This window comes from Jaculus jaculus, chromosome 6 (assembly GCF_020740685.1).
Source record: "Jaculus jaculus isolate mJacJac1 chromosome 6, mJacJac1.mat.Y.cur, whole genome shotgun sequence".
Classification (NCBI taxonomy): Eukaryota; Metazoa; Chordata; class Mammalia; order Rodentia; family Dipodidae; genus Jaculus; species Jaculus jaculus.
The window spans coordinates 42,706,729-42,723,378 of record NC_059107.1 but is presented as its reverse complement, the minus strand read 5'-3'; the positions used below and the strand labels follow the sequence as shown (position 1 = coordinate 42,723,378).

The 16,650-nt window shown below is 43.5% G+C and overlaps 1 non-coding gene across 1 annotated transcript; it reads left to right on the top strand.

Moving 5' to 3' along the window:
* Positions 1 to 5,473: 5,473 nt before the first annotated feature.
* Positions 5,474 to 5,580, top strand: LOC123461809. The gene has a single exon (XR_006637874.1). It is a non-coding gene; the product is annotated as a U6 spliceosomal RNA (small nuclear RNA).
* Positions 5,581 to 16,650: the final 11,070 nt, after the last annotated feature.

Here is a 16,650-nt window from a genome sequence, read left to right as displayed (position 1 = left end):
TTGGGCACAGGCCACAGCTCTGTGAACACTAGAATGAACAAATCTAATGGAAAGTATGTGCACAACAAAGTACTATATACCGGTGAAAATATGCTCCCTGTGCTATGCCCGTATCTGTGGGTGAATAACAAAGGCATACTAATGTGTCAATGGTAGAAATACAGGCCTCATGACTGTATTCATATGGCTTAAAAATAGTTAAATTTCAACTTTGGTAAGAATCAATCTGGACATTACATTGGAAAAAGTAGGCTTTGTATGTGGGATTTTGTTATTGTTGCTGTTGAGAATTTCCTTTTCTGAGCATTTTGAATATATGGCCGTTTTCTCTGACCAGCAATCTTCTCCTGAGAAGTCTGACCACAGCTCTGTGGAGGCTTCCTTTGATGTTTCCTGTGGCCGGTCTGCTGCTCTCACCTTTAACTCTATGTCACAAATGGAACCTATTCTTTTGTACATGTGAAAATTATGCTAAAGAGTACATGATGTTTATGGAATACACTATCATTTAGTGCATGTGTTATGTTCACTGATTCATTTGCTTTCTTTTGTTCTTTTTAAGTTAGTACCCTGCAAGGAGAGCAGCAGGCAGGCTGGTAGATGATGGGCTGGAAGAAATTCTTGTTTGATTAGAGTGAGTAAATTTGTATACAATTCCCTGGCATGTAATGCCTACCATGCACATGAGGGCAGTCTTGCAGCTCGGTGTGGAGTACCAGGTGGTTAGAGAGAGCTGTGATTCCTACTGCCCACCATGTGATCCTGCCACGCACATGAGGGGAGCTCTGTCGTATGACTGGCAGCACCGTTCTGCTATTCTAATGTTCTGACATTTGAGTGCAATGGAGCTATGTTTCTTCAGTTCTGGTGATTCTCCCTAGACTAGGCTTGCACTGAGGACCTGGTCTCTTTCTGGTGTCTCAGTCAGGGCCTTCCCTCTATACTCTTCTTCTTCAGAACCAAAAATCCGACCTTGAGAAGTTGGCTGGAGGTCTCTGCTTCAATTCAGTGGTGTACCGGTTACAAATACCACCTATCAAGTGTTATGCCTGTAGGCATTCTGTGGGTTTCCACTGAAAGAGAACCATTCCTAAGAGTAGTTTTGGTCAAAGGTCTGTGTTTCTTGTTTCAGGGCACTTAAGAGTAGTGTGACTAAGCTGGGCGTGGCAGTGCACGCCTTTAATCCCAGCACTCGGCAGCAGAGGTAGGAGGGTCACCGGGAGTTCGAGGCCACCCTGAGATGACAGAGTGAATTCCAGGTCAGCCTGAGCTAGAGTGAAACCCTACCTCTAAAAACAAAAACAACAACAACAAAAGAGTAGTGTGGCTTGTGGCTGCCAATGGTAGGAACTGAAAGCATTGTCAATACCTAGATCCTTACCAGGTGGCAAGTCCTTTCTGTGCTGGCTGTTATCTCTCCTGAACCTCCAGGTTCCTGTCCTGGTAAGCCTCCTCTACTCCCACGTGGGCTCTCTTCCCCCTTTCTGCCTCTGCCTTCCACATGGCAGGAGTTTTCTGCACTTTTTTCTACTTCCTCTCTAAATCCTTTTTCATGGTTCAAACCCAAGTTCCTTTCCCACATGGGCTCTTAGATCACATGGATGTATCCATTTATCTTCCTCATTTTGTGGGCCTTCCCTCTCCCTCATATATTCCCAAACAAAATTTTAATGGTCCATAGATTGTCCTTCTCAGTCTTGTTTTATCCAAATTCTTTGGCATTATTCTTCAAGTCTTGTTTTATTTGAATTTTTTTTGTGTGTGTGTGGGGGGGGCAAAACAGACATGAACTCAGGGTTGGGGTTTAAGGACTTTTCCTGACCTCTCATGAATCTCATTACAGGAACTTCTTTTAAAAGAGTGAAGACGGGCTGGAGAAATGGCTTAGCGGTTAAGCGCTTGCCTATGAAGCCTAAGGACCCCAGTTCAAGGCTCGGTTCCCCAGGTCCCACGTTAGCCAGATGCACAAGGGGGCGCACGCGTCTGGAGTTCGTTTGCAGAGGCTGGAAGCCCTGGCGCACCCATTCTCTCTCTCTCCCTCTATCTGTCTTTCTCTCTCTGTCTGTCACTCTCAAATAAATAAATTAAAAAAAAAAAGAATGAAGACTACATTATTAAATTTACAATCTCTGTTCAATGGGCCCATATCAATAAAGTAACGTTGATCTAGGTTTATATTTCTTTCTCTATCATTGTACACACTTAAAAAAAATCTGTTTCCCTGACTTTCCATTGAAAAAGTTAGAAAATTCATTTTCAAATTCTTTAGTGGTGCGTCCATCTCCTCATGTGTCATACTTTCTACCTCACTTCCAAAGGCCTGCTTAGCCTTAAGTCTTGTTATAGGCCTAGATGCAAAGATGGTTGTGTACTGAGGGACATCGGAATTCTTTTGCTTGGCAGCTCCTTCAGCAAAGGTCATTGCAAGCATCACAGACAATGCTGGATTAATTGCCTCAGGTGAGGGCAGAGCAGACAATACTGCAGGGGATTGTTGTGAGGAGATATTTGGTGATAAATGTGGGAAGGCTACTTCCTCAGGCAGGAGAAACCCATCAGCAGCTGCAAGTTCAATGCCCTTCATTTATTAGGGCCTTTTCAACACATCAGCATCCCAAGTTAATAAGAATCCACTCTTTTCCAATCAGCATCCTCACTTTAACTGCTGACTACTATCAAGGCAAGGACATAAACTTATGTTGCAAGTCAGCCAATTTCATGATGAGGTGTTGGGTTTGGTTTGTCTGAAACCTGAGCCCCATGGATGTTGGATCTAAGAGTTCTTCCAATGCACAAGTAGAGACCTTTAGATAACTTATCCACATCTTGAGCTGGGAAATTTCATCTCTGATCTTATACTATTCCCTATGTGACAGGTGTTTTTTTTTGGGGGGGGGTTAACATTCAAACTCCATACCTGAGCTTGTATCGGCTTCTAACTCCCCAAAGCACTGCATCTACTTCAAACAAGGCAGAATGGACTGATAAAACTTCACCTGTGCTCATAGAGAGATGGAAAGTTACAGGATCAAAATCAAATTATCTTGGCTATCTTCAGTCCCTTAATAGCCATGTATTTTCCACCTCTGTGTTTGACCTACTAGGTAAGAAGGTGAAACTTTTTCCAAATATGCAAACAGACCACCAGCTCCTATACACCCAAAGGCGAAGCATATCTTCAGATAGCATCTGAAGCCTGTGGTGGAGATTTTCCCCACTTTGCTGTAATGTTCAGCATATTTCAGCCAATATATTTAAAAATACCTTGAATTTTGTTCTGTAATTATAAAACTTTCATAATGTTATTAACGTGTTGGAACATAGTAACTACTGGATAACCCAAATCTGTATTTCTGGACCATGGTAATTCATATTTGGCTCCAGAAGAAGCTATCTTTTATTCCATTTTGAGGTGAGTACTGTGTCTTTTAGGTGAATATTACTTTATACAGAGATGCTAAAGGCAACTAGCATCATTATACTTGTTATTTTCTGAAAATATTTAAGAATTGTATATACAGAACTACTAAATTCCTTGTTTCTCACCAGAGGTAAATCAGGATCACCTAGTACATCTATATTATAGAGCTGTTTAAATAGTTGACACTATGGAATATTAGCTCTCCTTGCTACCAGGATAGTCTTGAGTAGTGCAAAATTGGAGAATTAGCTCCAGATAACAGAAATCATGCTAGAGAAATTTATCCTTGCAATTCTTCTTATCTAGAATCTACTCCTGGTAGCACATTTTGTATTAGTCAGAGATTCTCTTAGAGGAAGAGAACTGACAGAATGAGTTTTTTGTAAAGGGAATCAGCTTACAGGGTATTGGCTGGGCAGTCCAACAATAGTTGTCTTCAGTTTGGAGAGCCAAAGAACTGAGTAGCTGCTCAGTCCATGTGGTTGGATGCAACTGGGTTCCAATGTCCATGGAAGATAGCCAAGACAGTATATACGTGCATGAGTTAATATCAAGGGAAGCCAGGCAAAAAGAATGCACCAGTGAGTAGCACAGGTAGTTAGATGAAAAAAAAAAATTCTCCATATTGTTTTGGAGCTTCCTCATATACAGCTTCTCACAGCAAGGCTGTGTACTCTTGTGGAAGGACTCCATTATTCAATTAATTTTTCCTATAAATTCCCACACAGACCAGTCCAAGAAGCATGTTTCTCCTTAGACACATAATCTGGTTAAATTGACAGCAGATCATAACAACTTACATCTCAAACACATAGACCACAGCCTAAACATTTAGAAAGTCCCAGTAAAGCCAAAACGATAAAGCATGTCTTGTAGACTTAGGTGAAAGAAGCCAAATTTTTGGTGTTTGTAAGCAGCGAGGTAGTATAGGAGCTCACTTACATTGTAGAGAAAGAATTTATGACATTTCAATGAATACCACATGTTTCTAATGGGCTCAAGGTGCAATTTCTTTATAATATATCCCAAAGATGAGTCTGAAAATAGAAGAGAAAGTGACTATCCCATATTGAGATACTGATCAGTGATTCTAATTCCTAATGGAGTACTCTATGAAGAAGAAAGTATTCAAGGTTTCTATAAGGGACTTGAAGAATGATTTTGAATAAAACATTCTATCGTTGGAAGGATCCCATGATGGTACAGCCATAGGGACTTAAATTACAACTTTAAAGAGTGTCCCACTTCTTGAAAGAACATTCTGAGGATATCTGCATGGGACTTAAGTCCCTTTACAAGGGGTATCTCCTTTTTCTCAAGGACCTTATCACTGGACCTAATAGTTAAAGGACTATACCTTAGGGATAGGTTCAAAAAAGGAATTCTCACAAATATGATGTCTTGGGAAAATCCTCAGATAGATGAAATGAACAAAGAGTGTATCAGGAGGGACAGCCAGAAGAGTAGGGAAAGAAAAGTAGAGGATTATCCATGGATGTAGCAGCTACCTTTTCATTGGTAGGACAGAACACTCAACTAGAAGCAGCTTATAGAAGGAAAGTGTTTATTTCTGGCTAACAATTTCACAAGTAAGTTTCAGAAAGGTGAGGATGCATAACGCAGCAGATATCACAATTACACAACAAAAGGGAGGAAGAAGAGAAAATGAAAAAGAAAGTGAGAGAAAGAGAGCGCAGACTAGTATGGTCAGACTATAAAATCCCAAGCCTTGCCCCCAGTGACCCACTGTACCTTCCAAAGCTGGAGATTAAGAAAGATGCATACTCACAAATGCATGAGAGACATTCTACTTTTAAATCCCCATGTTCTGCCTTTGACACTGTAGAATCTTGGCTGTGTAGACAAATGCATCCCATCCAATTTTTAAAATCCACATAGTCCAAAGTCTCATTTGAGACTCAAGACAGTCTCTTAACTGTGAGTACTGTAAAATCAAAACACAAGTTACATACTTTCAACACATTATGGTACAGAGTAAATATTTCAGTTCCAGGAAGGAGGGATGGGAGCATATCAAGAAATGATCAGACTGTGCTCAGTTTGGCAGCATATATACTGAAATTGGAATGATACAGAGAAGATTAGCATGGCCCCTGTGCAAGGATGACATGCAAATTCATGAAGCATTCCATATTTTTAAACTCAGTAGCAAAGGCCAGTAAGCTAGAAAAGAGATATAAAGGAACGAGAAAGGAAGGTAGGGGGTATTTAATAGGATGGTCTTGTATATATCTAAGTACAAGAATAGATTAATGGGGGTGAAAAGGCTCAAGTGAGGTCAGGGGAAGAGATTGAATAAAGGAAATATGGAGGAAGGGGTCATCAAAATCTAAGAGGATATAAATAAATAATATGGAAACCTACGTTTTTGGACAATGTAACACTCAGGAGCCATAGATTGTTAATAGAAAATTTTCAGTGCCAGGGATAGGATACCTTCAAGTGCATTGTTGGCCGGGAAATCTCCTGATGCCCCCAAAACATTGCCAAGGCCCTTGGTTTCCCACCAGGAATAAATGGTGAGACCCTATTTCTGAAGATTTCACATACTTGGGCTGCAAGGCCACTGAAAAATCCTGCAGGAACTAAGCTGATAACCTCCTACATGTAGAACAGCTGACAGAAAGCTGGAAGAAGCCATTCTGCATGCAGCTCAATGGGAGAGAGAGAAATCACCAATGAAAATACTCAACAGTGGACACTACAAGCCTTATATTTGGTCAGCCAGGCCAAATGAGCCAACAGGTGCAACAGTGGCTCATCTGTTATGGTGGAAACCAACTGCCCTCTAATTTGACTAGATGCTTACTCCATGGGAGGGAATACATCCCTGATACTGAAAACCAAAAACAGGGGTAGTCTTGAGCCCTAGGAGTGCCCTGGCCTGTGGGGAGTTGAACAAGGACTCGAGGAGAAGCTAACCTGGGTGAAAAAAGACAAACAGACACAAGAAGGAGAAGATGCTAGGTGTTTGTCAAGGCCTTCAGAGTTTATTTTTTCCACATAGGTTTATATAGGTTTGTAGGGGGAAGGGAACGTGGTCAGGGCAAGGAATTGTAGGGGGAAGGGGACATAGTTAGGGCAAAGATCACAGAGTTACTGGTTAAACTGTAATGCCTTTGTTTCTTCATCAGCTACCAGCAGGATGGGGGAGTGGTTAGCCAGGTGTATGATCCCATTGTTTCTGGTAGTTGAATATTAGGTGAGGAAGTAGAAACTTAACTTGCTTTATGGCAGTCTTTGTTTATGGTAGTTGAGTATTAGGTGAGGAAGTAGAAACTTAACTTGCTATATGGTGGTTTCTGTTAACATGGCTGAGGTTTGGTTCATAGCTCCCAACATCTCCTTCCTTCTTTTATACAAAAAGAGGGGGAGGCCCGCTTTGAAGTGGCGGGCATTAACCAACTGGGGGAGTAGGCACCCAACTCCTCCTGTGGGGATGTCTTTTTCCCACAATCTTTGGCCCTTGGTACCTTTTGGGGAGGGGAGGCAGGGCCTATGTGGCCAGAGAGCGAGGCATGGCCTTAGTGATAACAGTTATGGTACCAACCTCCATGCAAGTCAGGTTTTTCTCTCAGGGAATTCAGAAGCAGTCAGAAAGGGACCTTCCCTTGTGGTGCTTTGCCTTGCACTCATGTTGGTGCCCACATTGCACTCACTTTGTTGTGAGCTGATATGCATAGGCCTGAATCCTATGCAGCTCCTAAATGAGGGGTAGCTATTTGGTCAAGACAGGTAGACTGCAGTGATAGCAAAGGTGTAGAGGACAGCACTATAGTAAATAAGTACAGAATTTAAGATCAAGGGAGAGTGACAGCTACAGGTGGTAGGTCTTCAGTGGCAACACCCCGATCCGCCAGCTCCAGTCTGTGGCAATGGACCTTTAAAGGCTGCATCTTAATGGCTTCAATATGTTGATGTACAAAAGACATGATTTTATTTATAATAATGTGTCTCATTGTGAGTAAGAGGATTAAGATAAGTAGAGGTCCTAGTACCAATGGCAACCAGGAGAGGAAGGGGAAATTGGCCCAAAATTGAGAGGAGGAGGGATTATATTGGGAATGTAGCTTTCTACTAAGTTTTTGTAGATTTTTTATGTTTTCCTCAATGATTCCAGATTCATTGACATAGAAACAGCACTCCTCTTGGAGAGCCATACATGTTCCTCCTTTTTCTCCTGTAAGGAGGTGGAGAGCATGTCGATTTTGTAGGGCCACCTTGGCCAGGGAGGTGATCTGCCTCTGGAGGGATTCAAGATTTTTAGTGGTGGAGTCAATCATCTGTTGTAGCTTTTCTGAAAAGTCACTGGCAGAATACAAGGAGTGCCCCAATGCTCCGCCTGCCACCCCTGCAGAGTCAACTGATGTGGCCAGGCTTGCACCTACCACTAATGGAAGGAAGGCGGCTCTTTTAAGAGTGGTGTGGAATAGCCATGCTAATTCGTTGGGGCTATACATGGTGAGTTGGGGGAACCACAGCTACCAGAATACAGGGTCCTGGGGTGGTGCTATTAATGCGAGTAAACAGGGTTTCATTGCACCAGAAATAAATCAGTGGGGGGGGATATAAGTTCTGTAATTACAGAGGTGTTTTGTGTGTAAGTAAAGTCAGTAGGGAGTGATTTGTTAGTAAGGAAGCAGTGCAACATGAAAATGCTTTTTAGATAATGAGAGAGTAGTGGGACTGGGGAGAAGGAGGAATGACCTTATAGTGAGTCTGGTTAAATGAAAGGTTGAGGGTAGAAGAGGCATTTAGGGGAGTTGCAGCAAGGATTGAACGTGAAAGGGAGGCACAAAGCAAGCAAGAAGAGGCATTTACCTGGTAGGCATTAAGTAGATTGACAGCGTATTGGAGATATATTGGCCAAGAGTCCCATTTTACCTGGTAATTATTTTGGAGGGCATAGTGGAGGTTTTGTTCATTTCCTAAAATTATTTGATTTGCTTGATCCTTGGGGTCTGCAGGGACTAACTGCCTGGAGATATGTATGTATGTATGTGTATATATATATATATATATATATATATATATATATATATATATATATATATGTTTCCTGTGGGGTAGGAGGACCAGCCATCATTATAAAGTTTGCCTGGGACTCCCTTTTCCCAGTGCTCATGCCAAGGGTCAGAGATAACAAGGATGATGAACTCATTTTCTTGGAGGCAGAAAATACAATTTTTAGCAAAGACATCATGAGTTCTGTAGCTCCAATATCTACAACCTCCATAGGTAGATTCGTAACCTAAACAACTGCCCTTATTGTCATAAGAAAAGCAGGCAAAAGGGCTATATGTAGTAGTAATTGTTTTGGGAGTGATTTTAAAGGTGAGGGCAGTCTGGCATCCTTTAAGAGGGCAGTGCCCTGATCTGATAAGGGTGGTAGAGTCCTGGTTGATGGGACCTTCCTTTACTTGGAATTCCCATTGAAAGACGGTAGTGGTAGTTAGGGGGACGATGGGCACCAAGGAGCAGAAGAACAGTAGATGTTGAGTGTCGGCTATTTTCATCTTGAATCTTGGGTATTGGAAACTTGGAAGAGAAAAGAGGGAGTTGCCTCAGGAACAGGGTGTTCTTGGGTGTATATTACTGAGAACTTATGGGTTCGTTGACTTGTTTGACTAACCCATCTTGCAGCATCATTTTGAGTATTGAACATAAAGACTGACCCATGGCCCCAAATGAGGACTGGGTTGGGGCCATTCCATGTTAGAGTCAAAGGGTCTTTCCACATAGCTTTGGCAAAAGTATTTTTTGTGTTTGTGTGCCAAAAGCGATCAGCTGCTGACTTTCCTTGGGTGTCAAGGATTAAAAAGTTTAGGACAAACAGGGCATGATGGAGAATGTTTTTTGGGGAGCCTTTTGTGGGGCATATATCCCATGTTTTTAACTTTTGGAGGGTATGTTTAATAGTTTGATGGGCTCGCTCAATAATTCCTTGACCCTAGGGATTGAATGGTATGCCTGTAATATGTTTAATTTGTAATTGATGACAGAAATTTTGGAATTTTTTTCCAGTATATCTGGGACCATTATCAGTTTTAATAATTTGGGGCTTTCCCATGACACCAAGGCAATTGAGTACATGAGCAATGACATTTTTTGAAGCTTCTCCAGCATGGAGGCTGGCAAAAATGAATCCACTAAAGGTATCCATAGCAACATGGAGGTACTTACGATTACCAAATGAGGACACATGTGTTACAACCATTTTCCAGATCTCATTGGGAATTAAACCTCTAGGATTCATGCCTAAGTGAGGAACGGGTAGGAGGGTTACACAGTTGTGCATTGTTTGACTATCTGGCGAGCTTGTTCCCTAGTGATTTTAAAAAGAAGACGCAAAGTTTGAGCATTAAGGTGATGTACAGAGTGAGCTTCTTTCGCCTGGGCCACAGGATCGAGCTTAACAAGGAAGGCAAACTGGGTGGTTTCATCAGTCATTGCATTGCCTGTGGCTAGAGGCCCAGGGAGCCCAGAATGAGCATGAATATGGCCTATATAAAAAGGATGATGCCTAGAATGTATGCCTTGCTGGATGGAGAAAAACAGAGGGGTAGCATTTGTGGTGGGTTTTATGTATGGCAGTTTCTAACAGGGGGATGGATTGAGCAATATAAGCACTATCAGTATACAGATTAAAGAAGGTATTTGGAAGTTGTTGAAAAACCTGTAAAACAGCGAAAAGTTCCACCAGTTGAGCAGAGTGGAATGGGTATTGTAGGGAAGTGGTTTGATTGTCTACAGTGAAGGCTGCCACTCCATTAGAGGAGCCATCAGTGAAAACTAGGGGGACATGGGGAAGAGGTCGGGGAGAAGTTAATATAGGAAAAACAAATGGTTGAGTTTTCAGAAAGTGGAAAAGCTTGTTAGCAGGGTAGTGGTTATCAAGGGATCCCTGAAAAGAGGTGCAAGATATTTCCCAGTCGTCATCATTCTGTATTAACCACTGTATCTGGATAGTGGAATAGGGTAGAACAATTTTTTCAGGGTCCTTACCAAATATTTTTCTGCTTTGGTCATGCCCAATTTTTATTAACTCTGCCACCCATGAGGTATAAGGGGTAAGAACTCTGGGTGGTGAAGTGGATAAATGGACCCAGAAGAGGGGTCCATCCTGCCAGAACACCCCGGTGGGTGTAAAGTCAGTGGCACAAATGACCAGGAGAAGAGGCTTTTCATAAGAGATAAAAGTGACCCTTTGGCTCAGAATTGCAGCCTCCACTGTCTTTAGGGATTCTAGGGCAGGGGCTGTTAATGAGTGGCCTGAAGCAGGATCTGGGTCTCCTTTTAGGATGTCAAACAAGGGTTTAAGCTCTCCAGTAGTTAGTTTAAGATAAGGCCTGAGCCAATTGATATCTCCTATGAGTTTTTGAAAATCATTTAAAGTTTTTAGATGATTAGTTCTAAGTTGAAACTTTTGTGAAAGAATTTTGTTATGAAAATGTTCAAAGCCAAGAATAAGTAAAGGATGTTTTAATTGATTTTTATCAGGAGCTATCTGAAGACCAGCCATTGTAAGGGCCCCAGAAAGCTCTTGAGAGCAAGTAAGGAGTTCAATGGGATCAGGACAGGCCAAGAGGATGTCATCCATATAATGAATGATATACAAAGAAGGACATTTATATCTAAATGGATCTATAATTTGGGCCACAAATTTTTGACACAGCATAGGGCTATTAGCCATCCCGTAGGGGAACACTTTCCATTGGGCACTCTGCATAGGTCCTCTAAAATTTACCACAGGTAAACTAAATGCAAAATGTTGCTGATTTTCAGGATATAGGGGAATTGTAAAAAAGCAATCTTACAGGTCAATAATGATTTTACAGTATTCTGTAGGAATTGCTACTGGAGTGGGGAGGCCTGGTTGTAGGGCCCCCATAGGTACCATGGCCTTATTATTTTCTCTAAGGTCCTGGAGCAATCCATTTTCCAGACTTTTTCTTTATAACAAAGTTAGGAGTATTCCAAGGAGAGGTAGTAGGTTCAGTATGGCCTGCAGCAAGTTGCTCCTGCACTAACATCATGGCTGCAGTTAATTTTTCAGAAGCCAGAGGCCATTGAGCAACCCAAACGGGTTCTGTTGTTTTCCAAGATATTTTATCTGCATGAGGTACAGGCATGTCAACAAACTTTAGGAGAAATTTTCATAGCCTATTCCAGCACAATCAGTCTTTATAGTAACTGGTATTGGCTCTTTTGTTCCCTGTGAATGTTTGCCCAGTCCTTGTCCCGGGCGGAAGCCTTGGTTATGCATGTGGTGAGCTACCAACTCATTAGGGCTGCACATAATAAGTTTCATTTGAGAGAGGATATCTTGGCCCCAGAGATTAATGGGAAGGCCTGTGACCACATAAGGCTGAACAGTGCCTCGGTTTCCTTCCTCATCCTCCCATTGAATAAATTCAGAGCTTTGTAAGGGGTTAGAGGCCTGTCTGATTACTTTGAGATGAGTCATGGAAGTGGTGAGAAGCCAAGATGCAGGCCAATTTTTACTGGAAATAATTGTGGCATCTGCACCAGTGTCTATAAGACCTTCAAAGGTTTTTCATTTTAACTTTAATTTAAGAAGGGGTCTTGCTTGAGTTACCTCCTGTGCCCAGTAAATGTCTGATGACTCAAAAACCTATGGGGGCCTCTCTTTTGTCTCTGGCAGGGTGCTTTATCATTGAGGGGCAAATTGAAGAATCTGTTGGCCAGGAAGTATGGTAATAGGCCCCTGAAGGGTGGTGGCCATGAGTTTACTCTCACCAGTATAATCATTATCAACAACTCCTGGAGAAATGGAAAGACCCTGAATGGTCGAACTGGCACATCCCAAGATAAGACCAAAAGTGTTTTTTGGCAAGGGGCCAAAAACTCCTGTAGCAAGGACCTGAGTCCCCACCTCTGGTGCTAGTAGTGTTCTGGAGGTGGAGCAGAGGTCCAGTCCTGCACTGCCAGCGGTTGCCCTTGAGAGGGCAGAGATGTTACATTTTGGGTAGATTGGGGGATGAACCTGATAGCCCCAGGGTTCTGCCCAGGGATCATCTTGGGGCCCTGGGATGGGCCCCGTGTTAAGTTTCCCTGCTTTATGGTAAGGGGTTTCCCTGGATATCCATTTTAGAATGGCACTCAGAGGCCCAATGTTTGCCATGCTTACAATGTGGACAGAGGGGGGAAAGGAGGTGGGCATGTAGTCTTAAGGGTGGTAATTCTCTAGAAAAATGACCTGGAATTTTACAATTAAAGCAAGTTTTATTGTTATCTCCTTGTGTGAAGCCCTTCAGGGAAGCCCCTATCACTAACCCAATGCTGCGGGAGGAAGAATCCACATCTGCACATATTTGGATAAAGTCAGAGATACTTTTACCATGGCGGGAGGGGCGGATGGCTGCCTGGCAGGTTGAATTGGCATTCTCAAAGGCGAGATGTCTTATGAATTCATTATCTGTTTCTTCCCTTCCCATAAGCTGTTCTGCAGCCTCAGTGAGCCTCCTGATAAATTTGCTATATGGCTCGTTAGGCCCTTGCCTTACTTTCGTTAAGGAAGTCACAGCCGATCCTTTAGATGGAAGATTTTGCCAAGCCTTAAGGGCAGCATGTTGGATTTGTGAGAGTAACCCAGGGGAGAATTTTGCCTGGTTCTGATTAGTATCATAAGGAGTGTTGCCCAAAAGTTTATCTAGCATCCAGGACTTAGAAGAGGATCCAGTGGATGCATTGCGGCGGGCAGTGTCCCTACACCTCTCAGTATAATCAGCCTGCCACAGGAGGAAGTCCCCTCATGTCAGGATGGCCTTTGCAAGCACTTTCCAATCATTTACTGAAAGCCAATCATCACTAAGGGCCTCTAGTAGGGTCACGGTAAAGGGAGCAGTAGGTCCATAAGAGGAAACAGCACTTTTTAATTCCTTGATATGTTTAAATTTTAAATGGTGATACTGTTGGGGCTTAATAACAATATTTTTACCACTAGGTGGCTCACTGTCCTCATCCAAACAGGAAGATTGTTCAGAGGGTTCCTCTTTTTCAAATTCTTTTTCCTATGATTCAGATTTATCCCTGCTTGATTCAGGTGGTAGGCTGGCTAAGGAATTGGTTTTAGTTTTAGCTTGAGCACACGTTATAGGAAATGCATGAAGGGTCGTAGAAGGTTTGATCTTAGTCTTTGTATGTTGAATGGGGGCAGAGTAAGGCAGCATTTGCTTTTTTAGTTGCAAGGAGAGTTTTAAGTGATTGGGCTTCCCGGGAAAGTTGGCAAGTCACCTGTCGAGTGACTGTTTCTAGATCACAATCAAGGGTTACAGGGGCATAGAAGTGATGTGGCTTAGACTTGTAAAGATAAGGTGGGGAGTCTGCTATGGGCACTGTAGGAGATGGCCAGTCAGGTTTAAGATATCTGGCAGCCACACCCTCTAGCCATGATTCCTCATCTGGGGAAAGAGGAGCATTAGGGGGAGGGGTAACTATAGATTTGGAGATAATAGGATAAATAGATTTAGGGGCAGGTGGGTCAAGTGAGTCATCTTCAGGCATAGGAACAATGACATAAGGGCATGGTGAAAGGGGACTATTTGTCCTACCCAGTGCCTTACCCTCGGGGCCACCACCACTGCTGCAATGTCCACCTGGAGGGTGGGGCAGTTTTGGGGAGGGAGCTGCAGCCATTGCAGCTGCCGCATGCTGATCCTGATGTCTGGGAGTTAATTCATGAATGGGAGGGGTCTGGCTAGGTTTAAGGTTATTTTTAAGAAAAAATTCTCCATCCCTAACAACTTTTGAATCGTCCAGTTGGCATGGTGAATCTGTAGAATGTCATTTATTAAATTCCAATAAGAGAAGATCTGAACTGGCCATCCAGGGTGGACGGTGGACATGCTCCTGGGGCTTGGCCCTCATATGGCTGATCAAGTTAACTTTCCTGTGGAAGTTTATCAACAGATTAATGATATTCACTATCGAGCCTGGAAGGAAGTCCCTAACAAGGGGGAAGTAGCCGGTAACCTGACAAAGATCATACAAGGCCCGACAGAGCCCTTTGCAGACTTTGCCGCTAGGCTGATGGAAGCTGCAGAAAAGACCATTGGAGCTGCAGATCATACTCTGCCTTTTGTGATACAACTAATTTATGAACAGAGCACAAAGGAATGTCAGCGAGCTATAAACCCAGTTCGGAAACAGGGACTGGAAGCCTGGGTTAAAGCCTGTCGAGAAATTGGGGGGCCACTCTCTAATGCTGGCCTGGCTGCCGCGGTCCTAGCGGCTGCTAAGTCTCAACAGGCTCAGAAAAATAAAGGGTGCTTTAAATGTGGGCAGCTAGGACACTTTAGACGCCAATGCCCTAGAGCTGAACAATCCGCACCGCCGGTAAAGGAGGGGTGGAAGCAGAGGCCGCCGGGTACTTGCCCGAGATGTAAAAAGGGTAAACACTGGGCAAATGAGTGCAGGTCAGTAAGAGATATTAATGGTCTACCTGTACCCCCCCTTCAATCTACTCAGGACCAAAAAAACGGGATGAAGGGCCCCTGTCCCCAGGGCCCTCAAATTTATGGGGCACTTCAAACCCCAGCCCCAGCGCTGGGCCCGCCTCCGCCCTCTCATACAGAAGAGCCACGTCAGGCTCTGCAGGGCTGGACCTCTGTGCCGCCTCCGTATTGGTCCTAACCCCTGAAATGGGGATCCAAGCCCTGGAGACTGACGTTTGCGGCCCTTTACCTAAAGATACTGTGGGGCTTCTTCTGGGGCGGTCGTCATCAACCTTGAAGGGGTTAATTGTCTTTCCTGGAGTCATTGACCCTGACTTTACAGGCATCATTAAAGTCCTCTGCCACTCCCCTTATGGGACGATCTCCATTGCACCGGGGGATCGTATTGCTCAGCTGTTGGCTTTGCCCTCCACTCATTCACAATTCCCTGCTGAACAGAGGGAAAGGGGGACAGGATGTCTTGGGTCCACAGGGGTGGACCTGGCCTGCTTGTCATTGGAATTAGATCAGAGGCCTCTCTTACAGTTAATCATTGAAGGCAAGATGTTCTCAGGCTTAGTCGATACAGGTGCAGACAGGAGTATTATAAAACTAGACTCCTGGCCTTAAAAGATCCTCTCAGACCCTTCAAGGTTTGGGGTATGCAGAGACACCCCAGATGAGTGCAAAAGAACTAACATGGTATACTGATGAGGGGCAAAAGGGAAGAATACAGCCTTTTGTATTAGCGGTCCCTATCAATTTGTGGGGAAGGGATGTTCAATCCCAGTTACACCTCCGCCTGACTAATGATTTTTCGGAGGCTAGTAAAAATATGATGAAAATACAAGGCTTTGTCCCAGGACAGGGAATAGGAAAGTTCCTTCAGGGGTGCCCCGATCCAATCATTCCAAAAGAAAAGTTAGACCGTGGTGGATTGGGTTTTTTCCTAGGGGTCGTTGAAAATGCCGCTTCCGAGAAAGTCCAGGTGCCCATTCCTTGGTTAACTAACAAAGCCATTTGGGTTCCTCAATGGCCCCTATCCCGAGAAAAATTGGAAGCAGCAAAACAACTGGTTCAGGAACAGGTGGATCTAGGTCATCTGGAGCCCTCTGTTTCTCCTTGGAATACCCCAATATTTGTGATCAAAAAACAGTCAGGTAAATGGAGGCTGCTCCATGATCTGAGAGCAGTTAATGCCCAAATGCAAATTTTAGGACCTGTGCAGAGAGGCCTGCCGGTGCTTTCTGCCTTGCCCAAGGGCTGGCCAATAATGGTCTTAGATATTAAGGATTGTTTCTTCTCCATACCACTTTGCCCACAAGACAGGGAACGTTTTGCTTTTACTCTCCCCTCAATTAATCATGAGAGGCCGGATGCTCGTTTCCAATGGCATGTGTTGCCTCAGGGAATGGCTAATAGCCCTACTATGTGTCAGCTATTTGTGGACACCGCCTTGACCTCTGTCCGTCATGAGTTCCCCTCTCTCCGTATGATTCATTATATGGATGATATTTTGTTAACAGCCCCTGAGTTGACAGTTCTACATGCCTCTTTTCAAAGAGTTGTTCAAGCATTAGAGAATCATGGCTTACTGATAGCCCCTGAGAAGGTTCAACAGACAGACTCTGTTACTTTTCTGGAGACGGTCATTGGCCCTCGCTCTGTGGGACCACAGAAGATGTGCATACGAACCTCTCATTTACATACTCTTAATGATATGAAGCATAAGCTAATACTTTGCCAATTGTT